This window comes from Ischnura elegans, chromosome 6, assembly GCF_921293095.1.
Source record: "Ischnura elegans chromosome 6, ioIscEleg1.1, whole genome shotgun sequence".
In the NCBI taxonomy this organism is placed as follows: domain Eukaryota; kingdom Metazoa; phylum Arthropoda; class Insecta; order Odonata; family Coenagrionidae; genus Ischnura; species Ischnura elegans.
In genome coordinates, this window is record NC_060251.1 from 97,162,988 (window position 1) to 97,188,708 (window position 25,721).

The following is a 25,721-nucleotide window of genomic DNA, read 5'->3' on the forward strand; positions in this document are numbered from 1 at the left end:
TAGGGAGAGACGCCTGACTCAGACGGACTCGGACCGATAAAAGACAATCGATATCACTTCTCTGCACTTCGTCGACCTGAAGAAAGCAGCTAAAAATCCGGTGAAACTGTGGTCTACAATGATGAATAAAGATGGCCGCGGTGCATATCCCGTGAATATCTCCGCTGAATCTTTTCCACAACGCGAACACCTACACAAGGATTACTAGGAATGAATTGGCTCTTAAAAGCATCAACAATAATAAGCATACGTGAATTACTTTGATTCGTTCCGTGAGAGGTGGTAAACTCGCTTGCAAAGGAATTATCAACAGACGGGCGGCCCTTTCACTAGAACCTCAAGCGAGTTCGCCAGCGGCGGTTGGGGATGCCATATGCGTTTGGCGGGTGGCGCTCTTCAGATGTTCTCCCACGCGGGATTCCGCGCGTTGCGAGCATATTTATCCACGCTAAGGCGTCTCTTTGAATTATCTGCGAGAGAGGCGACGGAAGAAAAGCATTAACCCGAGACATGAGTTTCTAATCTTCACGGAATCTCGAATATTTCCTCTCCTAAAAGGAGGAGATATCCTAAGACGAACTAAACACAACAAGAAAAGGAAGTGGAATGTTACACGGGATTTCCACCGGGTCAGGTTCTCCAACTCCATCTCCAGGTGGAGAACCTGACCCGGTGGAAATCCCGTGTACCCTTCCACAATTCTATACGTCGGGAAAGCCTACGATCATTCTTCAAGAAAAGGAAGTATTTAATCTATAAATGGTAACGATCTGGTTAAAGGCAGGAAGGGTACCTAAAAACTTTAATTTTACTCACCTTTTGTTCTTAACAAATTGACTCCGTCTTCATTTTCTTCCATTCAAATTGACTTAATAATGAGGAAGTGCTTAGAAGATTGGGAAAAAAAGAGTCTTCTAAAAACCTTAAGAAGAGGATGGGACAACTTATCTGGCAACATCAAGAGGCATGATGGCCTTCTGAAACAATCGCAGAAGAGCATATGGAAGGGAAGAAGGGCAAGAGACGGCTCTGAATGATTTACATGGGACAGGTTATAAAATATGTAAACGAGAAGAAATATATCACAATGAAAAGGACATCAGGTAAGTGAGCGGAATGGAGAGCTCCTTCCAACCAACCTTACGACTCTTTACTTCAACAATGAAACTGACATTATTAAATATTTAATTCCATTCATTGAATTCATAAATATTGCCATACTTCGCGATATAACCATAAATTCAACCTTCTCAACGCCAAAACTAGAAGAGTGAGTATATTCCGTCTCTTGCTCAACCCTTAAGTGACTGCGCGGGGTAACTCAGTTACCCCAAATTATGCTAATGTTGTATATTTTTTTTTATTTTTTATTTTTCCCATTTGATGTTTTTTGCATTTCAGCTAAACTACTTTGTCATTATTTGGGCGACGAATGATTTTTTTTACATTTAAATTGTTTTCGAAAACTTCAATTTTTGTTGGTGGAGTATCGGAGTTACTTCACACAGCTGTTGGCGGAAAGAAAAATAACGTTGCTTGTTATGGGAGTGCAGGGATAAAATTTGAATGCAATAAATTTTATTATATTTTAACTTCAATAAAGCCAATTTTTACACGATGGCACCTTTTGTACTTGTGTTTTCATAGCATGATAGTCAATGTACTGTTACAATAGCAAAATATGAAAGATTCCTGCCATTTCGCACAAAATCAATGTGAAAAACTTAATCTAGCCAATATTGTATTTATAAATTATGCAAAACAATATACGATATCATTATTACGGAGGCTTCCGCGGTGGGTTAAATGGAGATTGTTTTTTGTCCACAAAATATGAGTCAACAATGACCAATATATGATATCATTAAAAAAGAGATCCATTGTGTTGACTTAGAGGAAAGACTAAAATACACCATATAATTTATGAATAGGGTAGATTCCTTCATCAAAGAAAACGAAAGGCATTGATTGCGATTCGTTACCCACCATTAGTGTATTCATAATATACAAATTATTTTGTTTTAGAAATACCGGTTTAGACAAATGGCAATGGTCCATTTTTATCCTCATTTGAAAACAGCCACATTGGCGCCCACGCGATGCCACTCCACGTGACGACACAGGGACCTAGTTTCTATACGAGTAGATAGGAGTTTTACATCGTCTGAGATTACCAATGCATGCGTGAGGCGCAGAGCTCAGGGAAACATGTCTTAATAATCACTTATTAAAACTGGCTAAGGTCGGAAAGTTTTCTTCGTTTGATAAGGTATTAATTATCCTTATTTAAGCCTAGCGCCACCAGCTAGCAGGGTACTCGGCTACCCGCTAGAAGCCTGCGTCGTATCAGCGCTCAAGCCTCCCTCAAGATCACCTAACAGGGCGGCAGCGGGAACGAGAAATACGTCACAGGGAGAGATTTCCCGGCATTCATAGTTACCCGTCGCGTTTTCGCGCGCTTGAAAATTTTCACTTTTCATTTAATCGCGAAAAATAGATATCGTCATTTAAAAATCTAAATGCCTGAAATACGTACTCTAGGAGTAATAATCTTTCGATTTCGGCAATAAAAAAATTATAGGAAACCACCCTATTATTAATGAGGTAGGTACCTAAGATACCCCATACAGTCGCTCGCGTAATTTTTCTAGGCACAGTCACGGAAGGGTTAACTCCTAACATATTAACAACGAAAACGCCCAAATATCTTCAAAAAATTCAAATACTCAGGAGAAATCAAAAGAAGACTTACATGCGATCCAATTGACGACCTACACCAGCCTAAACGTAGATTTTACACCTTTCAACATCTCATTCCAATTTCACGCATCCCCTATTTGGAACAGAGTACCTACCGCCCAAATCAAATTGCCTCCGAATAATACTTTTAAAGGTAAATGGCAGTCATGTCCGGTTAGGCAATGACGAGGTTTGTGGGATTTTTAACACCCCGACCAACCAACCACCTCAAGCACAGGTAGGTTATATCCTAATATTTTAAATTTATTTACTACGTCACATATAAAAACAGTCAAGGAGACCTTAAAAATTGGATTCGAAAACAAAGGGTTGAATTATGAAGTGTATAAATATTGTCACATCAACAATTTGTAAAAACTTTTTTCTATGCTGTTTTTATTTATATACTTTGTACTCCGTGCCTGAATAGTTTAAATTTGCTTTGGTTTTTTACGTTCTTTTATTTTTAATACTTTGTACTCAAATTAAGTACGCTGGATATGGAAAGAGTTATTGGATATTTATTATTAAAGGCACTGAAGTTTTGAACCTCAAGTCCAATATACCTAGGTTCTCTTCGTAAAAATATTTAATCTATAAATTAATTAAAATCACAGGTTGAAGCTGTCATGAGGTGGAAGGAAACAATGGTAATAATAATTCCATTTCTCGGAGAATAGGAGGAGAATGGATGTCCAGGAAATTCGTCAGATACACCAACAACAAAACCAACTCCTCAAAGAATTTAACTTTCCAAATCCATCTCCTTTATTATTACCCATTTGCTTACCGACCTCCCTGCAACCGTAGTAAATAACTTTTTGGACACCCCCCTATTCCCCGAAATCACAGCATATACGATTCCTCTATGATAAGAGGACAACACTCTGAGCCACCTCAACAAGCCGATCTCCTGCTTAAAAGAAGAAAACTGGTCGTGGCCAATAAGTCTGTGGAAATAACCAAACATTAGGGATGGACGGATCCAGGATTTTTATCGAATCCGGATTCGGATCGAATCCTTGATTTTCGGAACCGGATCTTTCGGATCCAAATGAATTTTCAAATTCCTGACGCTGAGATTCCCGCGATGATTGTTCAATCTCTTGGGAAGAGTCCCACTATGTTCCAGTCGTATATTGCCTTTTTTTCCACGGCTGAAATTCTCCTAAGTAACCTCTGCGAGAGCTTTCAAACAAAACGGTTCATGAGTAGGACAAGAATCGCATGCGACGGCGCATTCGAAAATAGATTCGGAACTCTTTCTACCCTTATGGTTCCCTGCATTCACTGAAGCTATGATTTAAAATTTCGGATCCAGATCCGATGTCTTCCACGAGTTTGGATCCGAGGTATCCGATCCGACCATCCCTACTAAACATGTTCTATTATTATTCTTTCACTAAGATTAAGTATGCTTAATTAATCCAATTGGAAATCTTATCATTGATGCTTCTAAGAATCCAATTAATTTAATTAATACTACGCTGGTTTCTTCAAACCATTAAAATTTAAGAGCTACATTTATTGTTTGCCTAACGGTATCCTCCATGGAATTGAAACCACATAATGGCCAATTGATTATTTCTAATGGATTAAGAACGTTAACGCCACAGGCGTCATTGGAGTTAAACGTCCGCGTAAACGGCTGAATCAAAGCTATGATGGTTTACAGGTGGATGGATCGGATTACGATAATTCCAGAGACGTCAAAACAAGTACACCCCCAGCTAATCATCGAGTTGTAAATTACCATAGATATGTAATCATGGAAGTCTTAATGCACTAAAGTAGACTACGTCAAATTATATTTTTTCATTATCCGTAAGTAAACTGTGATAGTGAAAACATACATGCAAATAAAATTATGAAAGCATTCCAAAATGTATTGCAAATTTAACATGGACATAATTTAACATTCCTCCAACATCTCTATTTTAATAAGTTTTCTCGGGCTTCATACCATGCATTTTTAAGTATTCTGAGGATTAAGGAAAAAATGACTGGAGTATTTACGAAATAATATTGCAGGATCCGAGAAAGCTTCATAAATACGATGCTCCAGGAAAGAATTAAAAGCATACATCAACCTATCTCAATTTTCACAATATTTGGAATAATTCCATGATTCAGTATCTCCTTACTCTAAAGTGCCCTATTTAAATTTTAGTATTTACTAGTAGGCCACACGGCTTTGCTCGGGAAGGATAGTAACCACAGAAGAAGTAAACGTGGAACATGGAATAAATGGTCACACAGCAGGATTTTTAGGTAAATGAACAAATCATTTACGGGGACGGTGTATACACAGACATGATAAACTCCGCCCAAACAATGGAAAAACGATTTCTGATTACCGCGCACTGGATCAGCTTATACCTCGCTCCACGATATTGGTCGTAAGACGTATACCAAAAACGTCGTGTGAACGCATGCCCCAGAATAATGGTACAAATATGATTAATAGGTAAGTATAGTGTTCTTTGAGTTATGCATGATCTTAGCTTTTTCCGGCGTATCAGGTGCAGAAACTTTTCTCGGGTTTTCCACCGGTTGATGTTCTCCATGTCTCCCGACGTTTCGAATAGCGACTTGCTGTTCATCCTCAGGGAATCTTCCGGATGCCGTTCTTCAAAAGTTGACAAGCATATATACACCCTATCCATTTTCAGGTGTAACCGGATTGGTTCCCCGTGTTGTGCTTTTCCCGCCATTTTTGTTGCATATAAGGGGATCTCAATATTGGTCTCCAAGCATTGCTGATTTTGGAACCCAATTTATTTGTTTATTTTATTGCGGTTGATACGGATCTGAATGGCTTCCTAGACAAGGTGGTCCCAGTAACCCTGTGTCCGGCAGAGCTTTTCGTCTCCTTCCATTGTATGACATGGTCCTTACTGATGCTATGCTCCGCCGCAGCAGACTTTTCCGGTTGGGCCAGCCGTTAAGTACCTCTGATGTTCCTTCGTTCTAGTTTCAATGGCCCGACTGGCCTCTCCAATATATGTCTTCTCGCTCTTGCATGAAATTTCGTAAACTCGTAACGTAACCAAAACAAAAACAACAGCGCAACGAAATGCGTGAAATGTAAACACTGGTAATATCTCACGATGAAGTGACCGGAATATATAATAAAATCTAACACAACTTGTTAGCCTACAAATGAATGAAAATTAATGCGCATTCGCTGTATTCCTAAAGAACAACTACTTCATATATGAAACATATCCCCTTCTTAACAGTTAGATACCTTAGATGGAAATGTATACGGTTGATTAAACCAGTATGGAAGTAATAAATCATTTTTCCGAAGCTCATGCACTCACAAATCACTTCAATTGTCGCTTCACTCTTTACTTCATCGTCTATATGCAATCAATTCACTTAGGGGCGCACTGAATGCACAAATTGTGTTCACTTACACTAAAGGCACAAGTTCACTGCACGGCACTCTTCGGCTGCTGCTTGTAACGCACATCACCAACAGATGCCACTTTGAAACAGTCCTGCTGCTTATCTATCAGTCGGAAAGGCATAAAATTTAGTGTGCACACCCATGAAACTGCAGATAATTTATATTTAAAGTTTCGAATTCGCACCATAGTTGTCGGCTGAGAAAACAATTGTGGTACATCACTTTCTGGGCAGCCCACGTGAGATCGGGAAGAGAACGTTATCCCTCTCATTCTCTTGAAAACGCTCGCAGTAGGAGGAATGAAACTTAGAGCAGAAAATGTTACTAACCCAGCGTTTTCCGAAAGGAACTTATCAGATAGAAATAAAAGAAGCTGCGAAAATCTTGAGGCAAAAGCAGACATCCTCTTTTATATATAAACGCTTGGAGGTTGACGCGACCGTGAAAAATAATATATCGGATAACATTTTCTTCGTAATTAATGCATGCCTCGTCAGCAGGCGACCCTGCGCGAAAGTGATCAACGGAAGAAGCCTTAATATATGCGCATCTCTTCCCACAAAACTGCCGAGACTCGTGGATCTCACTGGGCTAATATTTTTTTCGCGTTTAGCATTTTTCTTTTTCTCTTCCCTTTTTTACGGCGATAAAAAAATACGATCAAAAACAGACCCTGATTCAAACACTTAAACTTCCTCACGGCTCCGTCTCCGTTCCTCTGGAAGGGAAAAAAATAATCTGAATAAAATAAAAGAGGCTCGGGAGAAGGTTGATCGTTTGAAGAGCCCAGGGTCGTCTCCGGACGAATATCGATCCGCGGAATGTTCCGAAGAGAGAAGAACCTTGCAGACGACACTTGTTTGCCTCCCCTTCAACCTCCAATCCAAGGGGACTACAAAGTGGAGACCCAAATCCTTCCAGTTGAAGCTTGATTTACGTAACCACTTTAGGCGCATTTTAATCGGTTTCCAAAAGTGTCCGCACCGCGGCAAAGAATGCAGGGTGATCCATTTTTTCAGTCAAGTCAGGCAGTGGCGCAGCGAGGGGGGGTTTTGGGGGATGAACTTGGGCCCCAGAGCTCAGAGAATTTTAAAAGTTTAATCCATTTTACTTAATTGGACTAATATTACTTACATAATGATGTAAGGATTATAAAAATATCCCTCAGAAGGCCGTAAAACTTACCATTTGGGACCATTTATCTTAAATTTTTCTGGGGGAAGGCCCCCGCACCTCCCGCTTCCCCTGGCAGGTATTCCATACCCCCTAACTCCCCAGTATTAGTTGTGCCTAAAACCCCCCCCAGCCTCAATTCCTAGCTGCGCCCCTGAAGTCAGGTACTTGCATAATTATCATCATATGATCGCAAGGCAGTCCAAATAAGTGTTGTGAGCTGCTAAATAAAATAAAGGAGGAGTACGATATCTTTATTGATCATTCGAAATGCTTTTCCACCATATCTCTCCGGAAGAATTTGAATTAAATTTTTACCAACACTACCAGTGGCGTAACTCGGAATATGCTTTTAGGGCGGGGGACTTACATGGCCTGGGGCGGGAAAATTTTTGAAAAACGACATGCCTGAATATATATTTTGCATCATTTTGGCACTAAAAATTTAAATTTAGGCAGTTGCAGTTATTATATTTCCAAACTAGGCAATATTTTTAAATAACTCTTTCATTTCTCTGATGCTTTGGGGGGGGATCCGTCCCCTCATCGCATCGGGGGGATCTATCCCCCCCTCAACGGTAATTATCGCAAGGTATACATCTATTGACAGTAGACTACCTTATCGCAAAACGGGTAGCGGTGGTGTTCGATTGCATTTTTACGGTATATCTGATATGCTCAGTGGCGGATACATATGGGGGCGAAGGGAGCGCCCCCCCCCCCCCTTACGGAGCCGCCTTCATTGCCGAACATTGCAGAACCACAATTGCAGATTTTTAATATCATAAGATGACATTGGCTTGCATATGTGTGTAATTAGTTTAAATAAAACTTTCTTAAACTTTGCATGTAACTTGATTATTTTTCATTACGATAAGAATATAGGTAGCTAATAATATATTTTGCGCCCCCCTTGGGTGTTTTCCGTATCCGCTACTGGATATGCTTGAACCCCATTAGTGATAAAAATCCAATATTAACACCAGAATGGGTGATAATTATGTATCCCCCTCGACAAACGACAACCACATGACAAAGATCTTTCAAGGCTGTTGGGATGAGGTATTCTGCATGAAATAGAATTTATCTTCCTTATTCATGTTCAAAAGAAGATACTTTCATTATAATTTAGCATTGGAGGGTAAACAATTATGATTAAATATAATTATGTTCTCTTCGCAGGAGAAACATTATTAATTTTCGTTATAAAGTATTCACCCGCAACATACATTTTTACACCGTTTTTTGTTTACGAGCTCTGAATACGCTGAATTGTTTTTCTCTTACTAGTGGACCTAGTAGTGTCCAAGAAAATAAACTATTTTCAATTCTATTATATCACAAGGCCTTCATCAAATGCCCAGGCATGGAACTTCTTTTTTGGTCCATTCTGTTAACCACACTATTGCCATGACTGCCTCCTGTAGATAGCAACAAAATTCACCACGCTTAAGTGGTGTTTAAATAAAAAATATCAAATCATAATTCAGTGAAAAATCAGCTTCCAAGCTTCAGGGCATTCATAGGAAAAATAGCGGGGAATGGACACCATCTGACGTTTTATCTTTTCATTGGCGCTTCCAAAAACGCACTTTAAATGAATTAATGGTCGTCGGGCAAACAGTTAATTATCAAGTTAGAGCAGATAGTCAAAAGCCGTTTAAAAATATAAAACTTCGATAAAACATAGTGGTGTATTTTTTATGTAGATACAAGAAAAGAATTTAATATTGATCCACACCAATTAACCGAAGAGCAAGGATCGCAGCAGAGATATTTCTTTCATCAAAACCCTTATTTCTCCCTTTCAAACACCTAATTTCAAGTGGAATAATATAAAAGACAAATTAATTGTCAAACCACACAATTTTTGCAATAACAACCCACGCCATTTTTATACTCTCGCCCATTCATTTTGATTCCCGAAGAAATGAAATTCTTCCAATTTTGGGGCATAAACTGAGACGGATATCATTACGGTTTTTCTCACCCCCTAATGGACGAGCTTCTTTGCAGAGAGGAAAGAGATAGTGTCATACAACGCCTCCAACAAAAGAAAAAAAACTATGGAAAAAACTATAGAAATATCTTGCCTGACCTCTCCAAGGAGTCTTCTGGCATTCATTTTCAGGAGACGTCCTCTCCACTTCCGTTTTGGCCATTCAGTGCCCATTCAATAGCATCACGGCGAGTAGACTTGTAGGTGAGGGGGGGAGAAATTCGCGGCGAAGCGGGGTCGAGCCGCTACCCCGGCCACCGTGGCGTGGCAATCGCGTGACGTCAGGATAACAGCCAATCGGAATTGACTGCCAATGTCGTCTGCATATATTGCTGTATTCACGTATTACTTATTATTTTTTCTTATTTCCTTTAAAAAGCGCGAATTTAGGGACAGGATTTTGTAGAGATCTTATAAGGATAGGGGTATTACTGCTTCAAATAAGTAAAAAAATCCGATTACGCTTCAAAATCCTTTATTTTGAGCTGGTGTCTGTACATGAAAAATCGTTATTACAACAGAAATTATTCTTTAACAAGCAGGACAGGAGTCCACAAAATTCACACGTCAAGCGGATAAGGATTAGTTTGTAAGAATTAATTGGAACGAAACTCCCACGTACCTCTCGTACGTTCTACCAGTCTAAACTAACATTGTAAAAAGTTAGGAAAGCTCAAATCAATAAACATGGGTTGCAACCAACATACACATTAAAATAATATTTATACATTGAAAATCTAGTCATTATATTAACAAATAAGCTTCCATCATAACAATTAATGTACAAAATTTTATTGTAAATATCAGGCTATATAGGTACCGTAATGTGTACTACAGTATAATGTCCTACGTTTGATGCAATATAATTAAATTAGAAGTTGAAACGAAAACCAAATACTGTTTCACAAACTTTTTATTTGCTATCAAGACAAATTGTCTTGGTAATGATGTTGAAACTAGTTGATAGCATTAGTAAAATAAGAGATTGCAATATTTCCACTGAGTTTTATTATGACACTACGTACCTGTTCCGTCGTTACAAACAACGTTATCAAGTGTGATCAAGCAACACCTGATAATGTCGTTTGTAATGACGAAATGTTAGTGTCATAATAAAAGTAGGTGAAAATATTGCAATGTCTTATTTTACTAATATTAAGAACTTCCACCATATCGTGCCCAACATCATACAAGATAGTTGATACCAAATAAAAAGTTTTTGGAACAGTACTTGGTTTTTGTTTCACCATGAATATTTCATCATTCTACTAAGTAACGCCCAAATCAGTTGAGTTTAAATGAGAAGGCTTCAGACATATTGGTAAGGGTGGAAATGAAATTGGAAATGGGAAGAATTCACTCAGGCAGATGATTCTCGGTAGCCTACTGAACCCGGTCGGCTACAGATGATGTTCGGTTGTCAACCAAATCGAGATTGTTACTGACGATTTTTAGTTGCCTACCAAACATGGTAAGATGTTTCAAAAAGCATATAGCCTACTGTAACCGGTTGGAAAAATTTTCAGCTGCAGTTATCCATTCATATCTCAAAGTGCATTCGTATCAATGAAAAGTAATAAAGTGAATCTTTCCTATTTCCAATTTGGTTTCCACATACACTATTATGGCTGAATCTCTCAAATGTACTTATCATGCATCAAACTTAGGAGATTATATATATTGCACTGTGCAGTGTAGAGTAAGATGAACAGAAAACCACTACTAATCCATGGTATCTCATTCCAGTTTTTAATCCATATTGCACAAAATTAGTAATCAAATCAAAATTTCAAAACACAGGAGAAATTACTGTAGAGAAAGGGATGTTATTACATTTCACTTGAATTGAGGTGACTTTTGGAGTTGAAGTAAAGCCAAGGTACAAAACATATTATTATGAAAATATCTTACCATTGTCAATAATGTCATATGATTTAAGACTCCCTTACAAATTCGACTGTGTTTTATTGTTAGGATTATGTACATATGCAGTAAAACCTCTATGCAGTGAACCTCTTTACATCATAAACCTCCACACTTCATACCACCCCTGCGGTCAGTTTTACATGTAAATTTATAGGCAAACCTCTTTATCTCATAAAACCTCCACTTATCATACCAAGGAGATACTCCCGAGACAGCCTAACTACCTCCAAACATCAAATTGCCCAAATTTTGGTCCCCTCCATTACGATGTAAAGAGGTTTTACTGTATAATTGAGGATCTTAGAAACCAAGAAAGATAAGTGCAATTAATTACCAAGAATTATCAGCTATTATCTAAAAAAATTGCACTAGTCCCCCTAGGCTTCTATGGTCCTCATTTGTTATGTAAAATGAATGACTAAATGAATTAATCTAAAAAATCTTTACACGTGAGAATACAACTCAAAGCAAATTAGCAGTAGGAACACTCGTGTATTTAAAAATTTTGACTGCAGTAAATTTTCAACAGTCTGACTGAACTATTAGCATTTCTTTACTACCTCCTTTAGACAAGTTTCATTTGAGATATGAAGTTATAATTTTCACATTTATGCTGACAAATAGATGAGATTCACTTGTCTAGCAATCCATTTCTTCCCACGATAATATCTCCCTTGATAAATGCAGTTATACTGATTAAATAATTCATATTCCCCCAACATCAATAAGGACATAGGTATTTACTTCCTAACCATAAATACCAAGGGCAGGAAACAGTAATCTCATCTTCTGAAATCCATCACTTAGAAAACCAGATTATCAATGCACTGTATAATAAAATGGAAGTTGCTACAATATTTTTCGATTTCTCAAAAGTTTTTAACACTGTGGACCACCAATTGATACTCAATAAACTTGACTTGATGGTTTTTGTGTCATAGCTAATTTTGATTGAAACCTACTTGTCGGACCAAATTCAATTTGTCATTACCTCAGGAAATGGTGTAACTTTCATTTGCCTGGGTACAGGCCTAAAGCAAGTAGTTCCATTAGGCTCCTTCCCTGTGCCTATCCTATCACTTTTACACATAAATGATCATATAAATAGTTTTCTACAAATAAATGGTTCCAATCCATTCCCTATGCTGTTGACACCAATATGTATATTGTTCTCACAGCAACAATAATTTTGGAGAATTGAAAGAAAAATGCAAAAAGTGAGTCATACTTTCTCTACCTATCTCATTGAATACATTGGAGTTCCTCGTCTAACAATAAGACAATGGCCATTTTTATAGATCAAAAAAAGAGGCATTTAGGCTATGAATTTTTTAAAAACATGATACCCTTTACTGTCCTTTGTTCAAAAAGTTGGCTGTATTACCACTGCCATGCAAAAATTAGAGGTTTTGGTACTCATTGTCTTTAAGTAATGGTTATTTTATTAAAGTTGGTAGCAATAACTGTAACAACTGTTTTCACTAATATTTCTCATATCTTGCTCACTAAGGGTGAGGCCTTAAGACAAAGTTTCATTACACTTCCCTATAAGACAGAGAAAAGAATGTCTCATAAGATACAAAGAAATAATATCTCCTTCATCTTATACAGAAAACAGCATGTTTATACATATCTTGAATGGTATTCCCATCGTTGATTGTTGAAATAAATCAGGCCATTATATGTACCGAATAATTTTGTAAGGTGTGCTAAGAATGTTGGCTATGTTGTGTAATCTGACTGATGTGTTCTATTGAATCTTGGTGCATGAGTAATTAAACAGACTAAATGAGTAACAGGGAAAGATACTTTCCAAAAAACCATACCATACAACTTTGAAAACATCAGGAGAGGTACAGGCTAATGCTTGGTCAGAGAAATGCAATTTGATAAATAAAATATCTGACATAATATAGAAATACCCACTATAGAGACTGCACAGAATTGGCGAATCACAAATATATCAACTTTTTCAATACCTTCTTCCTAAAATTCCAGATGCAGACATTTATCATGCAAGGGGCCACAAGATTTCCATTCGAGTTCTTCTGTTGGGCACTTCCATTAAAGCTGCAAAACTGCTTTATGAATTGAACGATTTCTGCAGTCACACTCACACCATCAATCCACCCTGCAATAGACAGTAAAAATAACATGGATGTCTCCCTTACTAATTTCATCTATTTAAAGTTTCTCATATCTATATGAAATCATACTCACCTAACCGAACAAAAATGTCCAAATGGAGAAGACCGTAATCGACAGAATACATGGGCGGCAAGGCTCCCTTTCATTTCCTCTATTCACCTAGGATTATGAGCAGAGGTGGATATCTTGGGGAAGTGAACGATATTCCCAGTGAGTCTTCTACTCAGATTCACAGTCTCCTCATCGTGGGTCTATTTTCCAACTCTTGTAATAGCTACACCACCAACTGTCATCTACAACAAATGTATAATTAATTATGGTTATTTACATAATAATGACAATTTTGAAATATTTGCTAATGTATATAAATTATAAATAACGTAGATAATTACCTCTTCTTTATTGTCATATTCCATGAACATGTTTCGTGAGCACTTCAGGAGATGTGGAGGGTCATCGATGGTGAACATTTTTTCACCCGCAAATCTGAAATAAAGATAGGATATCTTTGCCAAAGTGTTGGAGGAATAGAAAGGACTATCTTCAAAGGGATTACTCATCACGCCAGCTTCCCTAATATAATTATCTTATAGTGAATGACTGTCTCTCGCATGGAAGAAAATAATGACCTAATAGTACTTGAGTCCCCACCCTTTGCACTTACATTTACCCCGTCATAACACCATTTACAGCACATATATAGTATGACACTAATGAAAACAATCCACAGATACTCCCAGAACATAAGAATATTATACGCTAAGTACGATATGTCACATAAAAACAGATTGTTTCATTAATTTTGAAAGTGAATTGGAAAAACAGGGATAAACAGCGGAACCGCCGCAGTCACCTACTGGCTTTCAGTGCATTAATTGCCAACTTATACTATAGGATTCTTTCACTTTGTACTTACAGATGTTCATTCCGAGGACATGAATGCAATTTGATAGGGCTATCAGGAGTTTTCCGCGCGCCGTATCCAAAAGCATGACAACGTTGAGACGAAGGCATGTTTAGATTCAAACGATTACAAACGGTTTGCTGTTGTCTGCTAGTCGCTGCCGATTGGCTGTTACCCTGACGTCACGCGATTGCCACGCCACGGTGGCCGGGGTAGCGGCTCGACCCCGCTTCGCCGCGAATTTCTCCCCCCCTCACCTACAAGTCTACTCGCCGTGATAGCATCGCCGGCCAACTGAAGGTCACGAGACGCTTCGACGGAAAATATACCCGACGCGATATTCGCCTCAAGTGAGCATGCAACCGTGAATAGCCGAAGAGACACGAATTCTGATTTACGCGCAGAGGCTTAAGCTTACCTCACACGTTCATTTTTTCCGTCCCTTACAGCGATAGCTCCAACCAAGAGGACTGCATAGAGGAGGCCCAATTTCATCCCACAGAAGGCTGATGTCTGTTGCCACTTCGGTGGCATTTTAATCGGTTTTCAAAAATGTCCGCGGCGCGGTGATGAGTGCAATGAGATCCATTTTTGCCCAATACTTTGCAGTATAATGTGTGTAATTGCGAGGAATGGAATTGAAAAGTTATGAATTTGATAGATCAATTCACCGTGAATGTAAATTTCGGTTAATATCCCTAATTATGTGCTGGATATGGTTGGCGAGGAGAGGCAGCTTTTAGATGAGGTACGGAGGAGACAGAATGTATGGATGGAGCGAATCCTTAGCGGGGAGGGTATGTTGAAAATGGTGTTAGAGCGTATAATGTTAGGGAAACGAGGGAGGGGAAGGAAAATAATAGGATTTTTAGATAGATTGAAAGGGAGTAGGCCTTACAGTGAATTGAAGAAGGTAGCGCTGGAAGGAAAGGGAGGCTCCTAGATCACTTCTTTAGTACTCCATGGAAACCATGGAAACCATAAAATTGGTGATTCCAACCGAGCCAAAACCTTCCAGATGGCAGAGGTGGAAATACTAAAGAAATTTTGCCTTCTTCTCCTATGCAAAAATATAAACTTAAACTTTGGCTTGCGATAACTCTCTCACTTGTATAAGCGAATATTGAATGAATAGTATTTTATTTGGAGTGAACTCTGAAAACTTTAATTAAGCCAACGATCGATCTATTGCGATGCTGAGTGATTATTTAAGAAATTTGTAATATCAATTTAACATCCAGTAGGAAAATGAACTTGATAGATCAAAAATGAGCATGAAGTTATCGGAATTTAGAATAAAAAATACAACTGATCTAATTCTATATCAACGAAGGCATTGAATTCCAAGCAATGTGGACAAGAAACCCTTCGAAACCGATCACTATGGAGATTAAAAAATAGTATCTATAGTGTTACTAATGAATGCCAAGAGATACATATGCCACGTCAAGAAATCACCTCACGGTGCATAAATTTACTAGCGCGACTTAGCCGTAGTAAAGATCTAAAGAATTTAGAATAAAAATTATTATTAGAAAATATGAAAGATGGACTAATGGTGAACGAAAATAAAACAAGAGAATGTGAAAATATGTTGAGAGGCCATAAAAGAATCACCCCCATTAACAGTGATAACTATAGCTTTAATTTAACTGACGAATCTAAATATTTAGGTGGAACTCTGGCCTAAATAAACAGGTGACAAGCAAAGTATGTAGTAAGGAAACCAAAACCACAATATATAAGATTGTATTTCAACGTACCCGTCCTACGGCGGCGAAGTTTAGTTACTTGCAAAGCCTTAGGGGGGCACCCTAGCATTTGAATTTCCCAATTTAACGGCTCACGAAGACCTCTAGCCGCAGCGCCGGGACATGGAGAACGAAGCCGAAGCCCGAAGCGCCTCGATGGAGAGAAAGGGGGGGAAAAGGCTTCCCTCCCAACTTCACCGGCGACGACTCCGAGGAGAAATTTGATACTCATGAAAAATATGATACGGGTCGCTGGATCAGGGGTCTCAGTCGGAGTTGATACGTGACACCTAAATGCCGGCGAGCCAATTAAAAATAGTAGAAGCCAATTAATGGGGTCCTTGTTCCTCTCTCAGGCGCTGAAAAAATAGGCCTGTAGATGCTAAGGTCCTTTTGAGTTTACACCTTTTCCGAAATTGCTGACGATATTATTTCCATTATGTAAGCAGGCATTTCGTCAAAATCATGTTATCGACTTAGGTGGCGGCTGCAGGGGCGAATCCAGGATTTCTTTCTGGGGGGGGCACAAGCAAGGCTGTATCCAGGATTTTGTTCTGGGGGGCACAAGGATACCCCGTAATACAAATAGAAGGCCATGATAACGGGACCTTATTAAAAATCTTGCATATTTTTTAAGGATCCGGGGTGGGGGGCACGTGCCCCTGTGCCCCCCCTAGATCCGCCTATGGGCGGCTGGGTAAAGTCCTCGCCTGCCATACAGAAATCGCGGGTTCGATTCCCGCCTGGTTAGGTTTCCTTTATCCAGAGGTTGGTAGTTCGTGTAATTAATTGTTAAATTTTTCGAATACCCAATATAAAATGGCTCAATATGATCTGTACTCGGTGTTTGGGAATAAGACAAAATGTAAAAAAAATACAATTGCAGTATTGAATTGTGGTTTATGATGTTATTTTGACGGAATGTACTCTTTTTACATAATGAAGATATCATCGCGCGCAGTTTTCTGAACGGAAGGGAAAAACGGGTGGCAAACGAAAAATGGAGAGGTTTCTCATTTGATATGTACTTACGTGAAATATATTCAACTAACGAAATAAATTATTAATAAAATGTAACAATATATGTCAACTAGCTTGCTTGAAAGTCACACTTGGATGCGAAAAACAATGGTCACTAATGTTACAGCTGAAAATATTTTTTTATTAACACCGATGAAAAGAAGCAATGGAATAGAGCACGATGATAAAAGTTCTGCGGGAGAGCCGAAACCTGCGTCTCAAGACATAAGTAGTTGTTAATTAATAGCTGAACTTTGGGTCATCATTTTTTCTAATATGACTCTCATCATAAATCACATCGCAAGCATTTTATATTTCGAAAAATGCAACTGAAAACATGAAATTATATATGAACCATTATAAATTAACATAAATATATAAATCATAAGAAAACATAGAGAATAAATTCACCAGTTCTACAACTAGTATTCATTTGCATTCAAGGGAATAGTTGACCCCGTGATCATCACTGAATCTTGGCATTGCTATGATGCGCGAGGCTGTGTGGTTCAGAAGCCCTTGAAGGTCCACTAATTTTTTTCTTCCACTGATATCCCCTCTGGGTAGGTAGATTTTTTTTCGTCTAGCCCTTTCATAACTAGGATAATGCTGGTGGCCACAGATTTTGGCAGTCTTACGAGTAATTTTAATAGAAATGTTGATAAATTGCAATCAACAATCGGCGAAAGAGCTTCTTCTGGCGTCAGTTCACTTTGAGTTGTAGGTATTTTCCTCCAGTTCTGTAATGTCCGTTTCCCTCGGGTGGGGGTGGTCGTGGTCAATTTCGTGATTATCTTCGTTGCCGCTTCATTCCCTTGCGAGCGCAGTGTCATATATGTGGCCGGCGATAACTCAGCTGCTGATGCTTTCTCAAATCAGTCACTTTTCTTCTCTTATTGTTAGACCTATCACAAGACCTCTTAAAGTGTTTATTAGGCCTTTCTGTGCTGCTTTATCCAGAAAAACCAGGAATTAAACGACAATGGCGATATAAAATCGCCTAGGAGGAAAGTAAAGCCAATACGAATACGTTAAACAATAATAGGTCACTACCTGAGCAAGGAGTCTCAAGGAGAATATTATGCACGTCAGCTGGGTATATCCTTCTCTCACCAACATCATCGTTTTTTTTTCAAAGTTGCTGGCTCTCTTACATTCGTCCCATTTCTGGAAATACGTATTGAAAAAGTATTTTTTTCGTGACATTCTGCATTATTTCCTTCGTCTTCACTTCTTGCTCCAAGTTAAACTTCTTGAGAAGACATTGAACGGTAAATTTACGTTTTGAGGACAACGAATTTCCACTTCCATTAACAATAACGTCATGTATTTTTTTCGTGTTACTTTCATGCGCTCTATTATTTCTTATCCGAAACATCAACAATCTGAATCACCGAAGAAGAAAATCGAAATTAGAATGTGATTCCCTGCATAATACAATACACAAAATCATTGAGATACTCATCTAGGAAAACATGGGAACCTTTTTATCATTGCGAGATATCCTCCGGTAGTGGTAGTTCATCCTTAACGCTGAAATCTCACACTCTAGTGTAAATAAACCTTGGTTCTTCGCTTCCGCAGCACAAGCACTGAGATCCTTTGGCCATCACTAGTAAAAGCTGACTAATTTGCTCGGTAAATCGTGAAAGGATTCTTTTTCAATCTATTGGGAAGAAGCATTTGTGGAAATCTCCGTGCGAGCTACCTCGTAGAAATCACCCGTATCGAAGAGACGCGATCCTGAAAATGACAATAACCCTTCATATAACAAGGTAATAAAGCAGTAAGGGCATTTTTACAAACGGTTTAAATGGACCATCCCCTGCCAATCATCCAAGATGTTGCTCTAAGGGTAATATGTATATGTACATGTACATGCGGCCGAACTGTCACTCGAACGAGTAATCTGTCTGTGGGGGATCGGGTTGGTGTGGTGGCTAGAGGACTGGTTTCGCACCCTGTAGGCTCGGGTTCAAATCCCGGCGGTGGCAGGGACTTTTCACAGACTGCCCATTCAACGGATACTTTGAAATTGGTTAATAGGGACAATGTTAAATTCTTAGTAGTATAAAATCAGAATTAATGTATTATTTTTTACCATGGGTGTCTCTTCTGTTTCTAAACTTTGTATTAGATAGGTACATTTGTTATTCATATGTACACATCTAATGCTGCCACCAGGCAATAGTCTACTAGCAGCAATTTGTAATAATAATAATAAGGATCCCTGCTTGAATGTTCTGTGGAGGGCATTCCAAGCGCAACACTCAGTCCGTCGGATGGGACGTTAAGCCGTGGTCCCCTTGACGCCTCTCGTTAGGAGCAGGCTAATGCCGACGCCAGGTTTCTCTCCACCCTTGATTACATACCCTTACCTCATGGCGCAAATGGCCTAAGCTGTCGATCGCATCCTTCAAATACCATATCATACCACCATAATCTGTCTGTGATCCACCATTTCAAATCTTTAAATAAATCACATACACTTTGGTTTTTGAAGCCAGTTCTATAATGAACCCTCGTAAAGAAAAGGGAAACATATGCATGGTAATCATGCATCATTTCAAAGACCGCCATTCATTTTAAATCGCCGATATACGGGAAATTTTTTAGAAGGAAACCTAGTCCGGGACTTAAGTAAGAGGAGTAAGGACTGTGGATAGGTTCAGAATTGAACCGTAAAAAAGGCAGCCCCAGCTGAATGCCGCAAGCTGATCGAGCACCTCAGGGCGATTAAGACTAAATAGGGTCTTATGGTTTAGGAAAATAAGGAACAAGAGGACAATTGCAAGGCAGAAGACATGAAGGGAATAGCTTTGAACATAGTCAACGTGTAGGGGTGTATACACCAGCGGTGAAACTTCGCGTGAAAAAATCATTTTGGATTACCGGAATTTATGAAACTATCCTGAGAAAACGATGGATTGGTTATGATTATTGCTGGAAGTCAACCTACCAGCATTTCGCACCTCGGAAATAGGTAATATTTAAAGATAGATTGTATTATTGTGGGTTTATTATGAAGGAGAAGAAATTCGTAGGTGTGAAAAGATTAGCTGATAGGAGAATTGAGTGGGGAGCTGCGTTTAACCAATCCTGGGATTGATGAACAGTGATGATTAGTGATGAGCGATATATCGCTAACTGTGATTGAATCACCGTTACTGAAAAGTAGCAGTCACTGTCGGTGATCTAATACTCGAAATCAGTGTGATTGGATCACTGGATTCGGTGAGGAAAGCACAGGCTGCTACCAAGTGATTAGCGATATATCGCTATATATATTAACGATACCTGTGATTGAAGAGAAGTAGCCGATCACTACCGGTGACTAAACCACTGAATACTTAAAATCACTGCGACTGTGGATACGGTGAAGATAACTTCGGCTGCTACCACTGCTACCAACAGTATAATGAAGGATGTCTTATTCATCTTTTAATATGAATAAGACATTCTTTACGAAATTTACAGGTAACGGTTTGAATAATGATGGTTTAAATATAAAATATGTTATAAAAATGCCGATGGGATTTCAATGATTTCCCCTTATCAATTCCTTTACCGTATCAAATCTACTTAATTATCTTGATATAAACACAGAATCAGAACTATTCCGTCTAAAAAATATTTTCCTTGATTTTCCAATTAGTTTATTCGTTTCTTTCGTGGAGAGCTCACTCATTGGAATTGGACAAAGTAGCAGGAATAGCAGCGCCACAAATCACCGCTTACTTTTAAGAGTTATTCACCTCTATGACCGCAAATCACAGTATTAAGAATCACCGTTACTTATGAGTAGAAGTCACAGGTAACGAAGTGATTGGAAAATCACAGTGCCGCTCATCACCAGTGATGATGACGGGGCTATTATCAATTGTTAAGCAATAAATTCCATTTTATGATAACGAGGGATAGATTTGGTGCGTATGAAAATGCTCAATAATGAAATATATCTTTACAAGTATTTGTACTGTAACTTAAACATTTATCTTCCGCGCAAGGTTTTTGCTCTTGTTTAAGACGCATTCCTTTAACACCCTTCTCTAAGGAATAAATATGTTTTTCTCAAAACGGCCAAAATAGTTAATTGCTTTATTGTCCATTCGGTCAAATCACTGTGATCCTAGAAATAATATATCCCAATTCATTTATCTGATTCTGTTAATCTAGCAGTAGCGTTACCTGGCGGCTAACCTTTGAACTTATTACATACACATCCATAGATATCAGCATTAGAAAAATTTACTTGCAGAGATAACAACATGACAACAACAACATATATTTGTATTCTACTCAGGGTAAATTCAACCAAGTAGGGGCAATTGGTTACTGGAAACAACCGCATTTAGAAGTTGTTATTGTGCATACAAGATCAGGTTAAGTGGCGGCATATAACGGTCGGGTGGCCCTTAATGATCGACTAAAATTTGATACTCTCTGTTAAAGCGATATTGGTAGCAGGGTATCAGCGATATAAATTGGGTTTCAGAGTTAGTTAATCCATTTCCGCCCAGAGTTAGTTAATCCATTTCCCACAAACTTTCCGCATGCGATTGGGGTGGACGAGAAGATATACGGCAAAAAGGCATTGAATCGCACCCCCTCTGAAAAAAGTCTGAAACCACAGGAAAAAGTGTCGAAACATTACATTTTCTATCTATCACAATGTCTCTATGCCTCTACTATTCGGAGGCATGTTTGGGGGTCAAAAAATAGATGGTAATGAGGAATTTGAACATCGAGGAAAAGATTATTGGCACCGAAGTTATTGTGACAGCTTTTAGTCAACACCTTATAGCATTAAGAAAGCTTGGAAATCAAGAACTCTTTGGTATTCCTGGGATTCAATTTGAATATGCTAGATACTAGCGAAGCGTCGTCGACATCAATGACAGTGGAAATATTGCAATGCCATTTATTTATATAATACTAATATCTTCCATCACATCGTGCCATATATCATACAAGAAGACATTTCAGAGATGGGAGGGCGTGGTATCCTAAGACCTAAGTAGTCCAGCGCCACCTAACATTAACACTTTTAGTGCCGGCAGCTCATTTTAAAGACCTACTGAAAAGTCCGGCCATTTTCACTAAATTCACAATTTTTTTAAAAACATTAGCATCAAAAATATATTTATATCGATGTATATTTCAATATAAATGGACTTTGATCTTCTTTATGAATGAGTTGAATAACATTTATTGCTTAATTTTAAATATATGTTTTAACAATGAAAACCTACTGTTTTTTTTATAAAAAAGTTGCAACAAATGATGTATCGCCATAAAATGCATAATATTTTTATTAGGCTCAATTTGAACTAATAAAACCATAAAAATCATAAAAAAGAATTGTTCCAAGCATAGCATTCAAAATCCTGGATGACAAAAAGGGTCACTGCACCCTCAACGAACGGTTCTTTCCTTCAAAGAATTTTCACACAAAGTAGGCTGAGATAAGGGTGCCGGTAGCTAGAGAGGGCTTTGCGTCCTCAAGACATTAAAAGAACTCTTTTTCCGAGCAGTTGATTTTTGAAATAACAAAACTACTAAGCAGTAAACTGGAAAAGTACCACGGGCGAAATATTACGCCCTTAACCCTCCGCTACTCGCGTGGCGTCTGCTGGACGCCAACCAATATGTTTTTGTTTTTCTTCGGCCAAAGTGTGCGTATAATAGTTTCTCCTTCTAGGTACCTTACTCTTTTCGAATTGTCTGCCATTCAGTTAAATCATATCAGATAAATTTATAGCAGGGTGCCAGGCAAGGGTTTTTGAAATGTATTTGAGTCTGTCAGACGCCACGCGACTAGATTCGTTACAATTTAATAAATATTTTATTTTCAATCAATGCTCATTTCTTATATTTTATAATTGTTATTTAATGCTATTATTAATTATGATTATCTTTAATTTGTTGTAAATAAAAATGCAATTTTTTTCTCTTATTTATTTATGTGGTTTAAGCTCGCGTTTTTGTTTACTGCGGGAATATATCAAGGAATTACTGCTCTCGATTTCACCGGAGACAATCATTCGAAGGTCGTATTTCAGCCACCCATCCATTGTGGGTTTTTTGTGTGCAACTTAATTGCACAGCAATTGATTGCAATCTGGGGAGCGGCACGCCACGGCCTGCTGTTTCGGCATATGCCCAGCTGCTTTTTTTTCTATCCGCGTAGGTCCAACGCTTGTCTTTTCGTCGAGTCTCAATTATAACGTATCTTACCCTAGTCTATTCAGCACTGTGGATAGGCGCCGCGTCGCGAAACCATATCGGTGACGACTTTGCTTTCTTTTGAATTCGGCATATGCCCTGCTAATTTGTTTTCTATCTGCGTAGGTCCAACGCTTGCCTTTTCGTCGAGTCTCAATTTTAACGTATCTTATCAATGTCTATTCAGCACAGTGTGATAGACGCCGCCTCTAAAACCATTTCGGTGACGACTTTGTTTTCTTTTCAATCTGCAACCTTAGAGAAACTCTCCAACATATCTATGACAAGTTATCTTTTTCTTATCTATTTCTCGCAGCCGCAGAGATGCCACGTCGGGTCCCCACATATTGCGCTAATTTACTAACTTGTTTTCTTTTGGATATACAAATGTGCAACTCTTGTAGTTCCTCCGTATAAATACCCAAGTATCCCGCTATCGACCACTCATTCTTTGTCCGTTGGTGTATTGGTGCGTCAGAAAGGAACTTGTGACTGCAAGGAGCCCCTGAATTTTATCAGTAAAACGTGCGAGTAATTCCAGAGTGGTGCAGTGGAACAAGCTACACTTCATAGTGTTTCATTGTTCGAAAGTGTAAGTTTTATATTCCTTTATATTTATGCATATACATTTATGAAATTAATCACGCTGTAGATGGTTGTTCCCTATTATGATGTATCTCTTCTGGATTTACTTACGTCCCTTAGATGGAGAGAAAAAAACAGCTAAACCTAATGCGTGAGGAAGATCGTAGCTATCTGCAGCGTCTTCTGATGGAATCATCAGATTCAGAATTGTCTGCAGTAGATGATGAGAGCGAAGGTGAAGAAGATTCCTTGAAGGAACAATTGCAAAACACGGATACGGAGCAAGAAATTACTAGTGAGGAAGAAAGTGACCGAGAGGATGAAGAATCAGGTAAAGAATTTGTTTTTGGGAAAGACAAAACTACGAAGTGGGCTTTGCAAATACCAGTGGTGACTGTAAGGACTCGTCGTCATAATATTGTAAACCTGAATTCACGTGTGAAAGAAAGTGCTACAACCGCTAAGACTGTACTCGAGTGTTGGAGATGTTTTTTTACCGACAGTCTGCTTGCTATTATTTTGGAAAACACTAATAAATTCATTGAATCCCAAAAAGATCGTTACGATAGGGAAAGAGATTGTAAATTTACCGATTTGAGTGAACTGAAAGCTTTCTTTGGATTACTGTATATGGCAGGTTTCCTTAGAAATAGTAAGCTAAATACAAGTGATTTGTGGTCTACAGATGGAACTGGTGTTGAATTTTTTCGATTGGTGATGTCTCGTAAGCGCTTCCACTTTATTTTACAAAGCCTTCGGTTTGATGACAAAGCAACTAGAAGCGATAGGAAGCTATTAGATAAGCTTGCACCTGTTAGAGAGGTTTTTGATATATTTGTTCAAAATTGCCGTGAAAGTTATTCTTTGGGAGAATACGTAACTATTGATGAAATGCTATCAAAATTCAGAGGAAGATGTGCATTTAGGCAATACATCCCGAGTAAACCAGGAAAATATGGAATTAAGATATTTTCTCTAGCAGATTCTAAAACATTTTACACAGGGAACTTAGAAGTATACGTTGGGAAGCAGCCGGAAGGCCCATTTTACGTTAGTAACAGTGCCAATGATGTTGTAAAAAGGTTGGTTAGACCGATTGCTCACAGTGGTCGCAATATAACCGCCGATAATTGGTTTACCAGTTATGAGCTAGTTTTAGACCTACTCAAAGCTAACCTTACGTATGTAGGAACAGTAAGGAAGAATAAACGGCAGCTTCCACCCAGTTTTACATCCCCTGTCGGTCGAGAACCATTTACAACTCGTTTTGGATTTGATAGGCATTGCACATTGGTATCATACATACCAAAGCCACGAAAAAATGTAATTTTAATATCTTCAATGCATCATGATTCCACAATCGATGAAACAACAGGGAATTCGAATAAGCCAGAGATCGTGACATTTTACAATGCAACTAAATCTGGCGTTGATGTAGTTGATAAATTATGCGCGACTTACTCAGTAGCAAGAAACACCAAAAGGTGGCCGATGACTATATTTTATACCATGCTCAATGTGGCAGCAATAAATGCTCAGGTTATTTACCTTGTAAACAACAAAGAGAGTTCTCATGCAATTTTGAAAAGAAGGCATTTTATCAAAGTCCTTGCGCAAGAACTAACTAAAGAGCACCTGCAAAAACGTAGTCACGTGGTAAATTTACCGAGGGAATTGAGAAAAAGAACTTTAGCCATTAGTGAGAAAGACAAAGAAACTGAACATAATGAGTCAAGTACTTGCAGTTCCAAAAGTATTCGTAGGAAATCGGAGGAAAAAACGAAGGAGAAAAAAGAGAATTCTAGAAAGAGATGTTACATTTGCGACAGAAAAAAA

The 25,721-nt window shown here is 38.5% G+C and overlaps 1 protein-coding gene and 1 long non-coding RNA gene across 3 annotated transcripts in view; both read right to left on the reverse strand.

Annotated features, from left to right (window-relative positions):
- The window catches only part of LOC124161226 (adenylate cyclase type 8-like), a 425,580-nt gene that overhangs the window by 394,613 nt on the left and 5,246 nt on the right, over positions 1 to 25,721 (reverse strand). The window lies entirely within an intron of this gene.
- On the reverse strand, positions 13,346 to 14,498 carry LOC124161229. Its single transcript, XR_006865348.1, has 4 exons — positions 14,317 to 14,498; positions 13,793 to 13,886; positions 13,473 to 13,693; positions 13,346 to 13,383 (listed from the first exon to the last, which is right to left on the reverse strand). It is a non-coding gene; the product is annotated as an uncharacterized LOC124161229 (long non-coding RNA).